At 34.8% G+C, this 16,115-nt stretch overlaps 1 pseudogene across 1 annotated transcript; it reads right to left on the bottom strand.

The window, feature by feature from the left end:
* Positions 1–11,040: 11,040 nt before the first annotated feature.
* LOC149530738 (cytochrome P450 86B1 pseudogene) lies at positions 11,041–12,938 on the bottom strand (annotated as a pseudogene). The gene has a single exon (XR_016358706.1). The product of XR_016358706.1 is annotated as a cytochrome P450 86B1 pseudogene (transcript).
* Positions 12,939–16,115: the final 3,177 nt, after the last annotated feature.

Genomic DNA, 16,115 nt, shown 5'->3' with positions numbered 1-16,115 from the left:
ATAATCTCTTTAGCTTGGAAGGTTGTCATCTTTTTAAAATATATTCATGTGGCAGGATTGACACATTTCAGGGACACATCTATTTTCTATAAATTTCAATTTCACATCAAGAGCCATTGAAGTTGTTCAAAAGTCGCTGTTGGAAACTCTCAGCAAACAATGGAACTTCTTGAAATAGTATTGGGAGTTGAATTTTTCTCTCTCTTGGTTCTATTTTTCACTGTGAATGAAACACCTACTTTCGTTTATTTGTTGACTTTGAATGTAGTACTCTTCTATGTAATTCTCTATTTATTTGAGAAATATATGTAATGTCCATTGCGAAGAAGAATTTCATAGACAATAAAGTAAATATTATTGCATTCAAATGTAGTTAATGTTGATGATATCATGACACGACTGCATCACCCAATCTAATGAATAAGTATATCTTGTAATTAAAGTAATTTAAAATTGTCAAATATAATGACTTCTCGCTGTTTCATCCGTTCAAATAATCATGTTTATGTAAATTTTTTTTTCTTTTCACAGAAGCAATCAAAACCATGACTACTTTGATACAAATACCAATTGTTGATTTAGATAATGAAGAAACATCAACTTTTGAAAAAATCAAGCAGACCTGTTGCAAAAGAAGGAAATGTTCCAAGCATAAAAAGTACAAGGGTGTGAGGAGACGACCTTGGGGTAGCTATGGTGCAGAAATAAGAAATCCAAAGACTAAAGATCGAAAATGGCTTGGAACATTTCGAACTCCTGAGGAAGCTGCAAATGCATATAGAGAAGCAGCTCTCTCCATGAAAGGTGTAACAAATTGTATAGATTGTCATATAAATTTGTTGGGAGCAAATAGTGAAGCAATTCATAGTGCTGATATAATGACAATGACAGAATCTCTTTCTCAAAGCAACCATATCTCAAAAAACATGGAAAGTCATGTCTGTGGAGAGTTGACTGATATCTCTCAAGGAAAAAAATTCCACTCACCATGCCTTGATGATATTGCATTTGAGAATATACTGGCTTCTGATGCAGAATATTTACTGACATCTACAGATATGAATCACTGTCAATCAAGAAATTCTCAACATTTACAATGTCCAACAAAATTATCTACCTCATATGAACCCAACTATTGCACACAATATAGTTATCCTCAACAACAACCATTATACACCATAGATACCCAGAATCCACAACAAATAGAAGAACAAGAAAGCATATGTCAGCCATATAGTACTTCAACCATGCACAAAGTTGTTACCACAAAGCCAACATTAACATACAGTTTCAATGTTGGAGATACAAATTTTGACCAAGCAGCTATCGAAATTCTCAAATCTACAGACTTAGAATGGATGAAAGTACATGGTAGCATTGGTATGTCCTCAAACCTGTTGCTACATTTTACATTAATAGATTAATTGATTAGCATTTGTAAATGGAAAAAAATAGTTACTATAATCAAAATATTGCCTCTGTACATATCCTCATTTCTGCTAACTACTTTATCTAACTATATCATTCCACAATCTAATGTAGGAAATGATACTATGGAAAGGCCTGCAAGAGAAGAAAGACTACCATGGAACCCAACTAGCCTAGTCATCCAGAAAAATACATACAATTGTGACTTGAGTTCAATGAACATTGAACATAGTATGCACCATAGAAGCGGGTCTACCTATGCAGCAAACAAACAAAGAATTAGCTCAACATCTGGTGATTTGCATGCCTCAAACAATCTTGACAATAAACACCTTGCATTGTATGACAAAATTAATTTGGAAATGAATGTCATAAAGTGCAAGGTATCGAAAATTGAGAGCATTGTAACTAATATTGAACACTGTCTATTTAATGCTCTCAATGGTAGTAGCCAACCACTATGAAATGTCTTGACACATTTATATGAAGGGTCTTGTTATTTAACAATTTAAAGCTTGAACAACGATTATTCAGAGAGTTCAGAAATCAATATTCATAAAAAGTATAAATGTTTGTGTAAAAGTGTGCAAAAAAATACTGTTACAATGTCTTTCACATAAAATTTATTTAGAAATGTAATTACTTTGTTACTTAGATTATCAAGTTTATTCAATTATTAGCCAATCTTATAACTAGTCACTATTTTTCAACATTTAAAGAAATCTTTCTTGAAAAATAATTCAAAAAAAGTGCCTTGTATTCTTAGATTATCAAAATTTTCATAATATTACAATTACTAATAGTGTAATAGATCATGTGTAAATGAGTGAATTTGTAAAATACTATTGTCCATAATTCAAAACATTTTATATATCTAGTACTATTGGTTGAAATAGTATAATAGCAATGTTCAGATGATAGCCGTTTTTGAGTAAACTAACAAAATTTTCTACAAAAAATATTCTATATATAAAGTGACCCAATATAAATGAAACATTAATGTAAACATTGATTCGTAATAAATGCAGGATGCCAACCTATAGCATATGGTGCACAATCAGAATGTAGCACATAACTGTCAACATACTACATTTGAAACAAACAAAAAACTACAACTTGCAATTTAACAATAAAAAAAAATAAGAATCAAACTCATTAGTAGAAGACTTCATTATATGAACAAATTGAACAATCAAACATCTACAAATCATGCAGCAAGACCAAAACAAATGTAATTGTAATGTACATTCAACTCACATTGACAAAACTCTTCTAAAGCATGGCTTATATAGGCCTCATGACTTCAAATACAATATCAGTGATTGTTTATTTGATACATTTGAATATCTACTAAAATTTCAACATACACCAAATGAAATTCGTAATGGAACAATAGATTTCTTCATTGCTTGCCTCCAAAATGGAGATGAGAAAGCTATCAATTCCTATAACCATGAACTCCACCCTCAAAGCCTGAGAGAGCTTCACAATGTAGAAGATATTACAACTTATTTGCAAAGAATGCGTTTATCCGCAAAACCATCAACTAAGACAAAGCAAAATGGTTTATGGGGAGATATATTTTGCATACATTGGATATCAAAGTGGCCCAATATTCGTATATGTGTTTGGTCTACATCTTATGGAAAACGATATTTAGATTTTAACAACCAGCTCAATTCTACTCCATTCAATATCCTCTTTCATGATGCAAATCCTTTGTCGGGGCACTTTGAACCATTGCTAACCAATGCAATCTTACAACAAAAACAACATAATATCAAATTGCACAGATTAAAAAAAATGATAAGAAACAATGGCAAGACACCACTCAAAGAAAGAAAGAAAAAGAAAGAAACATTAAAGAACTACAATATGTCTACCAATGATAAGCATAATATTGCAAAAAATCAACACAATATAACATTGCGTGCAGTGAAAAGATTAATTAGAAATAAAGCTTGCAACATTAATCAACAAACAATTACAACCGAAAACAATAATATTTTCTCGACTAATAACCAAAATAATATAAAACCACAAACTCAATCCAGAACAACAATAAATAGGAAAAGGAAATCAACTAAGACAACTTTGACACCAATTGATAAATTTTTTTCCACAGTAAAAGACACACCAAAATATCCTTGCACAATTTGTCAACTGCTCCATTTCAAGAAAGATATAAAACAATACAAAGAGGAACATACAGTTCTATACCGCAATTTGACAAAATCTTACATACCACTGCTTACCGAGTACATATATAAAATATGCAACGATTCTCTCAAAAAAAAAAAAAAACCTAAATATGCAGTTCCTCACAACATACGCAAAAATAAGCCATTACCAAGTGTACAAAAAATGACACAATTAGAGGAACGTCTAATTTCACTAAGAATTGCATTTGCACAAATTTGGGAATTAGGATATAAAAAGTCTCAACTTGGACTAACTGGTTCCATCATAACTGTCCCTGTAAACATATACAATATTCAAAATGCTCTACCACTATCACTATCAAACACAACAACAATTGCAGTGGCTCTTAAAAGACAATTGCAATATAAAAATGCATTTCAAAAAGGCATGGTACGACCATATATAATAATGCAAGCTCTATTCGATTTAAGCAAAACAACCCTTTACCAAATGCAAAATGTACAAATAAATGAAAAGTAGATAGAAACATTAGATATCAACAATGAAGACAATGGTTGTGAAAACAAAAGTTGTTCTGAAAGTGAAAGTGAAAGTGATCTTGAATATGACAATCCAACTGATTCTTTAATACATGGATACACAGACTCTACATGCATCCACAATATGGATGACAAAATCATTCAAATTGCACCTGCTGAGAACTGTTATCCTATTGGTATTTTCAAAGACAAGTATGCAGAAGAAATGAATTTTGCAACCCTCTTCTTTGGTGAGCCACGCAATAATGACATAATGGACAAATTTAGTTATCAAAAATTATCACAGTGGGAATTACTTCATTATGAGCAAGATTTTTCACTTCATACAACAAACCTTTTCTTCAAAGCCATAAAAATAATTATACATCAGGTCTTATCGACACTATGGATATGAATTAGAAAAGGACAATTAAAAGGACGCAAGTTACTCGCAAAAGATGTAAAGCAAAAACCAAATTTGGAAAAAAATTTACGATCAGACATTGGATATGTAGATTTCAAAAGAATTCGAATATCCCAGACTACATGCATCAATTGAAAAAAAACATATTTGCTATGATTCGACAACTTGGGCCACCTACATTTTTCCTCACTTTTACAAGTGCGGAAGAGAATTGGGAGCCCCTAATGTCGACTCTCCAATATTTACAAAAATTACGTCAACAAAAAATAAAAACAAATGACACATTTCAATGCAACGACACCAACAAAATAATACTTGTGAAAAAAGACTCAATAACATGTGCAAGGTACTATCGACATAGGATTAATGCTTTAAGAAAACTACTATTTCAAGAAAATTCACTATTTGGAAAAGTTGTAGACTATTTTTCGGTCACTGAATTTCAAAATAGGGGAAATGAACATGAGCACATGTTAATTTGGGTCGAAAATGCACCTATCTATGGCAAGCAAACAAATGATGAAATAGTAGACTTTGTGAACATGCACATCACATGCAATACTGATAACTTGGAAGCACAATATGCTAATTTGCATAAACATCACCATACTATACAATGCAAAAGAACTTCGTACAAAAAATTTAGATATAATTTCTCAATTCCACCTATGCCAAATACAATGATTTTGGACCCTTTGTGCGATAAAGATGCTACTATTAACAGAACTGCCAACGAAATATTTGAATCTTTGAAAAAAAGAGACTTCAATAGCTCCTTCACATTTCAAATGTTCATTGATGAATTGCAAATAACAAAGAATGACTACATCATTCTACTACGATCAACAATAGACAAGCCAACTATATTCCTTCAAAGAAATCCTTCCCAAATATGGAACAATAGTTTCTGCAAACAAATGCCAAAACTATGGAGAGCTAACACAGATGCCCAATTTGTGTTAAATGCATATGTTGTTGCCATGTATTGTAGTTCATATATGGTAAAGGTTGACAAGTCTATGACATGTGCATTCAAAAGAATAAGAGATGATCACCAAAGTGAAAATATAGATGCGGTTAAAATGATAACAAAATTAGGAAATGCTTTACTAAATTTGCAACAAATGTCAGCACAACAAGCATCACATTTAGTTCTATCACTTTCCCTTAATAAGAGTTCACGAAAATGTGTTTTCATTGATACAAGATCAGACAATGAGCGAGTATTTGTACTCAAATCTGCCTCAGAATTAAACCAAGAAGCGGATAACTCAGAAAATGTAATAGCAAAATCATTAATAGACCATTATAAAAATCGCCATGATAGTGTACAAAACATATGCCTAGCTGAGTACATCTCTAACTATAATGTTAGAGGAAAAAATAAAAAATTAAAACAAAAAGAAAATATTATACGCTTTATTAGTTACAATAAACACAATGACTTAGAAAACTAATGCAGAAAACAACTACTTCTTTTTGTACCATTTACAAATAACGAATCTCAACTAAAAAAAAATTTCAAAACTTGGGAAAGTGCATATACTTTTCATGAAAATATAATAAGACAAAATAGTTCAAAATTCTACTACAAATTAAATCAAGCATGGGGTGACATTGATAAAGAAGCTACAGAAATCAATAATCGATTATTAGAAAACAATCACAATAATAAAACAAACAAAACAACTGTCATAGATGACACATATGACATTCATGATAATATTCAAATTGGAAAATATAACAAAATTACAAATACAAAATATGTAGGTTTCGAAATAGGAAAACACCCAGAAATAATTGATAATGATGAATACTTTAAAATTCGACAAATGCTAAATACAGAACAACAGGCAATAGTAAAAGACATTGTCTGCAAAAAGGTCACAAATAAAACACCACTTCACTTATTCCTTACTGGCGGAGCAGACACTGGTAAGACCTTTACGGCAAAGATGATCTATCAAGCACTCTTGCGTATATATAACAACACAATTAACAACAACCCAGATAAACTAAAGGGAATAGTTGTAGCTTATACAGGAAAAGTAGCATACAACATCGGTGGCATGACTATACACTCTGCATTTCATATTCCTTTCAATAAATCAGAATTTCTTCCACTAAATAGTGACACGCTAGACAAAATGTCCAAACATTATGAACAACTCAAAGTTATATTGATTGACGAAATATCTTTAGTAGGTTCAACATTCCTACGCTATATAGACAAACGACTACGAGAAATAATGCGCACACCAACCTCTTATTTTGGCAATTTGGACACAATTTTTTGTGGTGACCTATATCAAGCCCAACCAGTTCTTGACTCTTCAGTATTTGAAAATAGAACTACAGACAAAGACTTAATGCCTTACAACTTTTGGAATGATAACATCAAATGTTACACATTGCATACCACAATGCGTCAAAAGGATGAAAATTTTATACATATACTTAATAGAATTCGATTGGCAAAACAAATAATAGATGATATAACATATCTTAACAAACAATGCTTGCGGCCAATACCAAATGACCCAACACTTCCTTTCCTTTTCTATAGAAAAAATGACGTATATGTACACAACCAAAAAATGTTAGCAAATATGTCTGGAGAAGTTATTGTTCTAAGGGCCATAGATGAATACGAGGACAACATAAATGGCATAAGACTTTACAACCATACGGCAACCCTCCCAATTGAAATACAACTAAAACGAAACATGTTGATAGAGTTATACTCAGGAAACTACAATACAACTGATGGACTAGTCAATGGTTCAAATAGAATATTCAAAGATTACACAAACCACAACAATTTAGAAATTGTTTGGATCAAATTTAATGATTCTAATATTGGAAATCTCCAAAAAATAAAATATGCACAATACTACAACCAAAGTATTGAGAAAGCATGGGTCCCTATTGTACAAATTTCAAGACCAATCCAAAAAATCTCAACAAGCAAAAAAATTACTATTAGAAAACAATTTCCAATACAACTAGCATCTGCACGCACAATTCATAGATCTCAAGGATTGACAATGGAAAGATTAGCTTTTGATCCAACAAGTATAAGACACCATGGAATAACATATACTGCATTATCACGTACAAAAACAATACAAAACCTATATCTTGTGAAACCACTCACTCAAAAACATTTTCATGTAAAACCAAAAATAAACATGCAAATGGAACGCCTACAAACAAGTGCCTGTTGGAAACTTGAAAATGAGGCTTCATGCACAAATAATACTGAACATTTGCTATTGTGCACATTAAACACACGAAGTCTACATGCTCATGACAATGATTTATTCAATGATATTGAAATTATGTCTTCAGACATTATATGTTTACAAGAAATTCACACAAATTCAATAAAGCAAAATTCAGTTCTAAAAGACTTCACTATTCATGTCAACCATGGAATACATGGCATTATGACATTAGTAAGAAACAATATCAATGTAACAACATCATCAACTAATACATCAAAACATGTAGAAGCGATCACATTAACCATAACAAAATCTACCAATATATTGAATATTTGCAATATCTATTCAAGGCCAAATACTCCCTTCATAGATATTAAAAATGTGTTAGACACTCTAACTTCCAAAATGCATCCAACTGCACTCACTTATATTCTAGGAGATTTTAACATTGACATGTTAGCTAATACAAAAAATACAAAAGAGATAAATAATCATATGTAACAAATGAAATACACATTTCTGCTTCAACATAGACATAGCATGAATAAGCCACTCATAGATCACATTTGGTCAAATAAAACATCAAATGTATGCTTTATCCATAAAACAGAGGCATATTGGTCAGATCATTTCTCTACATTTCTTAAAATACATTTACCTGACATAATGACTATAAAAAAATGACATTTCCGTCATTCTATCATAAAACTTTAAATACAAATTTAGTCACAAGATTCATTTTCTACATTCAAAACAATTCCACATAACAAATTTTATTAACCACTATATGAACAATAAACTTCAAATTTCAATAATTGCATTCTAAAAATTATGGAAAATGTCTACAGTAAGAAGAAATCTGATGCACTCAAGCAACTTCTCGTTTCCACAATTTATGCATAGAAATCAATGGATGCAAACAAAAGAGCAGGAAAGGCTACACAAATGAGGCAAGAACAATCTACAAAAAGGTAACATCTACTTGCTTTCATGAATTTAATAATTCTATATGCACATGGAAAATGCACTAACATACATGTCAATGCAGGACAAAAGTGAAAACTATTGGCTCCATTACAATAGAAGATTTGAATGCAAGAAAAGGAGGCAGCATATTTGAAGGAGATGTGTTGGTTGTCTACAAAGTCAACTTAGACAAAGTCAACAAAACACGAGAAGTGCGGCGAGCAGATCTAACAGATCATAAAGCAGAAATGACAATAACAGTCACTGTCAATCCAAACTTAGTACAGCAATTTGAAGACAAAATAATCCCAGGCATGAGTGTTTGCATTACCGGATTTGACATCCAACCAAAATCAGACTTTGATAGAGGTGATTGCGACTGCATTATTCTACTAAAGGAAACAAGCACAGTGGAAACAATCAATCGCATATGCAATGACTACAATTTCATCCCCAACACTACAATAAGCAACCTACTGAATAGCACAAGCAACTACCCAATTGGAACAATAGGTGCATTGGTGTTTGCAACAAAAAAGCAAGGCAATCTCAACATTGTAGAAATAAAGGATGGTCAATCTGAGGAAGACAAAGCACAGGTAAGAATTAATGGCAATTATTTCTCAAACTGCACTTAGTCTAATCAGTAAAGCATTCAATATGCAAATAATCCACGTAATCATTTCAACTCCGTATATGTATATTTTATGCAGCTAGAAATCCATCCAAATTTCCTTCAGCACTACACCGCAGCAGAAGAACATCTTGCTCAAAATGAAACACCAACATTGCTTTTTAGAAATATTGTAACAAAGACAGACAAAAAGCATACACTTTGTACAGGGCTCTCCACATTTATTTGCAAGCTAAATGACAAAATGACATTGCAAATGTTACAAGACATAATGCAAAAAAATAGAGAGGTAACGTATAAGCAATATGAAAATCTAACAATTGTCTCTATTAAATGTGACCAACACTTACACTCTGCACTTTGCAACAGGAACATGGAAAATTGAAAATTGCAAATCCATTCTCTAACCCATTTGCTGCATTTTGTCCACACTGCCACCACAAATTTGAAGGATATGGAATCCTTGATGAAGAAACTGCACACTGCATTGGATGCAAGAAAGATGTCAACTATCTGCACAAGTTACACTTGAAGACATTGCTTCTTACTGAAAATAAACAGCCAATCCAATGCTTCATTGACGACACATTAATTGAACAGTTAATCCCACGACTCCACAGCATCAAGTATGAGGAATATATGCAACAGAAATCCAATGTCATCTTCATGCTTAAAGAGCTTTGCATTGAAGGTACTTTCACCTTGACCCAGGCCAATGCAATTATGCATGTCAACTGGAACCAGAACACACAGGCAAGTCATAAAGTAAGTTAACAAATACATTTTAAGAAAATCACAAATAGGAATTAGTAGAGATATGTTTCATATGTCAAAAACAACTATGTAACATTATTTTGTGGGTGAAATTGCAGGCTAAAGAAGAATGAATAAAGTACAGCCAACAATATGAAAAGAATCTCTGCTACAAAATGCTTGCAAGCCTCATGAACTACAATGTCAATGGTTACTCAAGTTTAACTCCTATATAATTCTGTAAAACATAAAACCTGTAAAATAAATAATTTTAGTCTCGGGCTAGACTGGAGGTTTTCTTCTCCGTTCTTTCCTACCAATGCCCATTTGAACGGAAATAAGCTATTGTAACTTTCTAGTTAAGTTAAATAAAATTAATGAAGGCCTTAGCCATTTACTGATAAATTTTATTTCTTAAAATAAGTAATTTGATACAGTATAAAGTAGATGAAAAAATTACACAACTATCTTCTCAATCTAATGCTTTAATACAAATAGTTACAAATCAAATAGCCCATTCAAGAACTTGCAAAAGAATTTGTATTGAATGCTTTTCACAGTAACTACACTACCTAACACATCTTTAGCAAAACGTCAAAGATGAAAATAACAAACAATAAAAAAAAACATACAATTTACTTCACAAATACAACCAAAAACTCAAACAAAACATAGAGCTAAAATAGATAGCACTTCACAACTTCTTACAATGCAATAATGTAAACAATTATGAAGCATTCTAACCCAAAATCTCCAATTTAAAGTTAATTTCCTCCCAACATAATCTAACTAAAAAATCCAAAAAAAATAATGCCTATTTAAGAATTCAACTAAACAAATACAAACAAATCAAATATGTGGCCAATTGAAAAAGATATTTCATTTCAACACTATAAACTTCCAATCACAACACAACAAGGTAGGAACTAGACGCTTTGCGTCCTTGTTTTAATTATGAAGACAAGATATGTATGATGAAAATATAACAGAACATTGAACAAACAGTGGAATGAGAAACTAAGCAAGAAATCATAAAAGATATGAGAAACCTAAAATAGGCTCTGCTGATTATAGGGCGAGTCTATTAATTTATAGAAGAATACATATTAAATGTTATCTTGACTATGCATAGAGTTGGCTATTACAATTAATGCTGGACGGTGCAGCTGGTGTGTTGGACGCTCACTGATATATTGGACACTCACTATCTGACACTTTCGGCCGTCTGTCTGCAGCTGTTGACGGCGGGTGGGTGGAAGAAATTACTCCGCCAACAATGTATCCATAATTTCAGAGATAAGCCATCACCCTTTTAGTTCTCTCTTGGGTGAACGGTTGCGAGCAAACCATACTTCATGAAAAGCGAGAGTCCGTACTTCGGATCCACCGGGTGTTCATCAACAATCTTTATAGAGAAGCGAATAAGGATGGAAGACGCAGCCCACTTCATCTGCCAGTACGCGAATTCTCTGCCCGTACAGCGCCTTGGTCCTGCGTTGAACACCAAAAACTTTGAATCCGATTCTCTTACAAATCGACCGTTCAACATCCACCTTTCTGGCTTGAACTCCAGGCAATCTTTTCCCCAAACGCTCTCCAACCTGCCCGAAGAGTAAATTGAGTACAAAATCTGCTCACCCTTCTTCACAGGCGTGCCATCGGGCAGAACATCGTCTTCTACGGAAGCCATGAGCTCGAGTGGAATAGGCGGGTGCAGCCGGAGAGACTCCGTAAGTGCTGCATGCAGGTATTCCATCCGCTTCACTTCTTCAAAACTGAAACTAAAGGGCTCCTCATGATTGTCCGGACTCTTTATCTTTCGGAGCTCCGCTAAAATCTCCCGTTCAACACGGGGATTCTTCGCGAGCAGCCAGAAGAACCAAGTGAGCCCGGGCGTAACCGTATCCTTGCCCGCCAAAATGAGGCTCACAAACAACTCGTGCACTCCCTTATCGGAATAAACCCGCCCGCTCTCCCGCTCGAACCGAATGAACGCCGACCCGATGTCGGATCCCTGCGCCCCGTCCCGCTTAGCTCGCCAGAGAGAATGTAAATCTCGAAGAACAAAGGCGTAGACAAATTCTCTGGCCTTCAGAAGCCGGCGCTCAAACAAAACGTTAAACCACCTCAACGTCTTCCAACAAACCGGCGGCATGAGCAGGCGAAACATGAGGGATTCAGTGGCCCCTCCGAATGCCTCAATGAAGGGAAACGGCGGCAGACCAGGTTCGAGGCACTCGACTTCCACACCCGCGCCGAAGAGACACACGTTGTACAATGCAAGCCTGTGCAACACGTCTTGCAGGTCGATAATGGCGCCATTCTCACAGGCGCGGGTGAAGACGGGGAGGAGTTTCTGCTGCATAACGGCGGGAAAGGCGGTGGCGGCACCGTGGCGAAATGTGGGCGAGGCGAGGGCCTTACCGATGGAGACATTGAGGCGCTTGAAGGGCTCCGCGTCTTGCACCACAATTGACTCGCCGAACATGTCTCGAAACGCTTCCTTAAAAATCTCACCTTTGCCGAAATTGTGGTACCTTGTTTTCAACAGGTATTCGATGTTGGCCGGGTCGGCGGTGAAGACACGGAATTTCCAAGGGCCAGGGAGCCTGAAGGTTCCACCGTTGATGATGACGAGATGCGTGAACCAGTCGTAGAGGTGCCCGAAATGGAGGAGCAACGATGGAAGCGCGCCCACCACTGGCCAGACCGGTGCCCCTCTGAAATTGGACCGCACCCCCCTACTCTGCAAAGCCCGGATGAGCATGGCGGTTGCTATCGTTACTCCTATGCACCCCACCACTTGAAAAAACGTCATCGACCCAATCCCTAGGATTGTCATTCCGTCACCGGCGCTTATATACATTTTAGCTGCCCTCGCCATAACTCTCCGTCGTCCGAGGTTGGTATCTGGTTTTGGAACTATTAGTGATGCTATACTTAACAGTTGGTGCTTATATAAATTATAAATAAAAACAAGGAAGCGGTAATTAGTAATTGAACATCAAAATGGCTCACCAAATAATTCCGTATAACCCGAAAACCCACATGAATAAAATCACTCATCAGTGTCGAACAATCATGCGCGCCGCCTTCCTTGCTGGTCTTAGTTATAACTCTCGGCTTGAAAGTTATTAAAGTGCTACCGATAATTGTTCCGGTGTTAATGGTTTTTTGAAGGCGACCACGCGCTTCCAACATAATTTAGGAATGCAATATTATATCTACAGATAAAGGATGGGTTGATATTGGAAAAGTAAAAGGAAAAACTATATAATCAATTTTAAGAGAAGAAACATGATGACTGGGCAATATGTAGGGTAGAAAGGTGTGTCTTAATGGCCTCGAGTACATGATTATTAGACATTTTTTTTTTGCAAAACAATTAGTTTCTTGCTCTTTTTGCAAGATAATTCATTAGTCTCATTATGAAATTCTAGTTTAGTTTTTCTAAGACATTGATATGTGTTAAGAGCTTTGTATTATGCGAAAAATTGTGAATATTAATTAATTCATATTTTTTATATTAAAAAGACAATTAATGCATTGATTATTATTATTTTATTTAAAAGGGGATGCCTTGTTTGTTAAGAAGGTTTTTGTGTGATTATTGTCAATGTTTTTTTCTTTTCTATCTCTTAAATTGTAATGTCCCCTTTTTAGCATTCATAGCATGATGTTGTTGTTAGCCTATTTCCCCACAGTCCCGTAGGCTAACTAGGACATTAAAGGGGCTTAGATGCCATTTGGCTGAGATAGTTTAAGTTGCAGGTCTTTCTGAAGGGTTTTGAGGCAACTTTGGGCATACTTACTATTTATAGTAAGTCATCTTGGACATGGGCGGACATCCAGTGGCAACGGTATGTCGATGGTAATTGTTTAAAATCGACAAGAAGACTTGTTTATCATTGATAAGATTTGTTATGCATTGATAAAGCTATTTTATAAAGTTAAATTTAAATATTTAACTTTATTAATGCATAGACTATAGTTTGTGGGAAATATTTAAATTAAAAGAGTCCCTTTTATTTTATAACACATTGGAGACATAAGTTACATAAAGGGAGTTATGTTTTATCCCACATTGAGAAAACGAAAGATGGAGCTCTTGTGAGAACACTATAAAAGAAATGGAAGAGCTTCTTTTAAGCATGGTTGGAAATATCAAAGAAATTGGAAAATTTTCTGGAGATTATGTTTCAATAGTTTGAAGGACGAAATCCCTTCAAGCTGGAAATCTTGACACCATTGAAAGATATGATCTTGAGAATCAACATGGTAGCAGTTCGAAAAAGTAGATACGAAAAAGTAGCCCGAAAAAGTAGAACCGAAAAAGCAGGCTGAAAAAGCAATCCGAAAAAGCAGTTCAAAAAGCAGATCCAAAAAAGCAGTTCGAAAAAGCAAATCAGAAAAGAAAAGTAGAAGGGGCAGCATTGAAGAAAATTATTACAGCCATCTTCAACCAGGTTCCTTTATTAGTATTGCTTTTTTAGGTGTTATAAGTTTCAGCTGTAAATGTGCATTATAACAGCATTATCATTTTGTAATCCATGTAAATGCCAAAAGTCTTGGCCATATTTCATGAGCATTGTATTAGAAACTTCATTGCAAATTAAGAAGATAATAGTTGCTGGTGTCATTTAAGCAATTTAATATCATTATTTATCAACTAGTTAGTTTGCATACCAACTGTTTGTAAAAATGCTAGTTGGCTATAGGTGTTCATTTCTCATACTTAGATCATATATATGCACTGAATATTGTCAAAATTAGTAGCACACTCATGTTAGGCCACTGTGTAGTCCATTTGGAGTCTTCTAGCACAAGATTCTCATTGATGCAAATTGAAAAAAGAGTCATTTAAAGCCAGCTAAAATACTATATCAGTCATGCGTCCCTTGTATGTGAATTGTTTGATGAAATTCTCTGAGCTTTCATCAGTATTTTTTGAGAGCAGATTTGAGGAGGGTGATCAGAGCTTGTTTATCCTGCCATCCTAGTGGGTACAAACACAATGAACAGGTGGTGATATGACAGATTGGAGTGTTCAACCTTTAACTCATCACTATAATTTAAGAAGAACTAGGGCTCGTCTAAACATAGGACAAGAGGAACAGGGAAATCTAGAGGATCATATTGATACAGGTGAATAGGTTATTGGCAATATGGGAGACATGAATGCTCGGGATCTTAGAGAGGAAAGATTCTTACAGTTATTAGAGACCTTGGCATAGGGACAGTGATTAGCAGAACAGAGGGCACAGGAATAAAATTAGAGAATGGAGCTTATGATGTAGATGATGGCTCGTCAAATGGGGTTGAACGCTAACATAGGTGGAGGAAATAATCAGAATGGTAATAATCAAAATGGTAAAAATCAGAATGGGAATAATCTAGATGGGACACATAATGGAGGTGAACAAGTTGGGAACAATTTTGGTCATGCACCCCAACAAGCGAGGACAGTGAGTTTGAGGCCCATGATTCCCACATTTCCTCCTAGAGCTCTAGAGCAGCCTATACCAGAGTCCCAGATCATAGATATACAGGACCAGTTGAGGAGAGATTGGGAAGCCGGAGGTCCAGATTTTACTACTACAATTACCTTTAGGGAGTATATGGATGTGCAGATGAAACATATGCCACGTGGACATGACAAGAACCAGAGCTATGAGCTACGAAAGAAAGTAGGGAAACTTTAGTTACCATATTATGATGGCTTGGGGAAGTCTACAACAAGAGCTTGGGTTCAAAAGCTTGACACATACTTTCAATTAAACCATATACCCGAGGAAGAAGCTATTAAGTATGCAACAATTCATCTGGATGGGTTAGCACACGAGTGGTGGCATCATGGTATGGTCACTATGGGTCATGCACACATTACCTCATATGTGGAGTTTATGGAGAGACTGATTGAAAGTTTTGATAGGAAGGATCCAGAACTCCATTTCAAGGAGTTAGCTTAGCTTAAACAATGGGGATCATTGGAAACATACATT

Source organism: Cupressus sempervirens, chromosome 11 (genome assembly GCF_028749045.1).
Source record: "Cupressus sempervirens isolate cs-2001-9-10 chromosome 11, ASM2874904v1, whole genome shotgun sequence".
NCBI lineage: Eukaryota > Viridiplantae > Streptophyta > Pinopsida > Cupressales > Cupressaceae > Cupressus > Cupressus sempervirens.
Note: the sequence above shows the minus strand (reverse complement) of the source record. Positions and strands in the feature narration are given on the sequence as shown.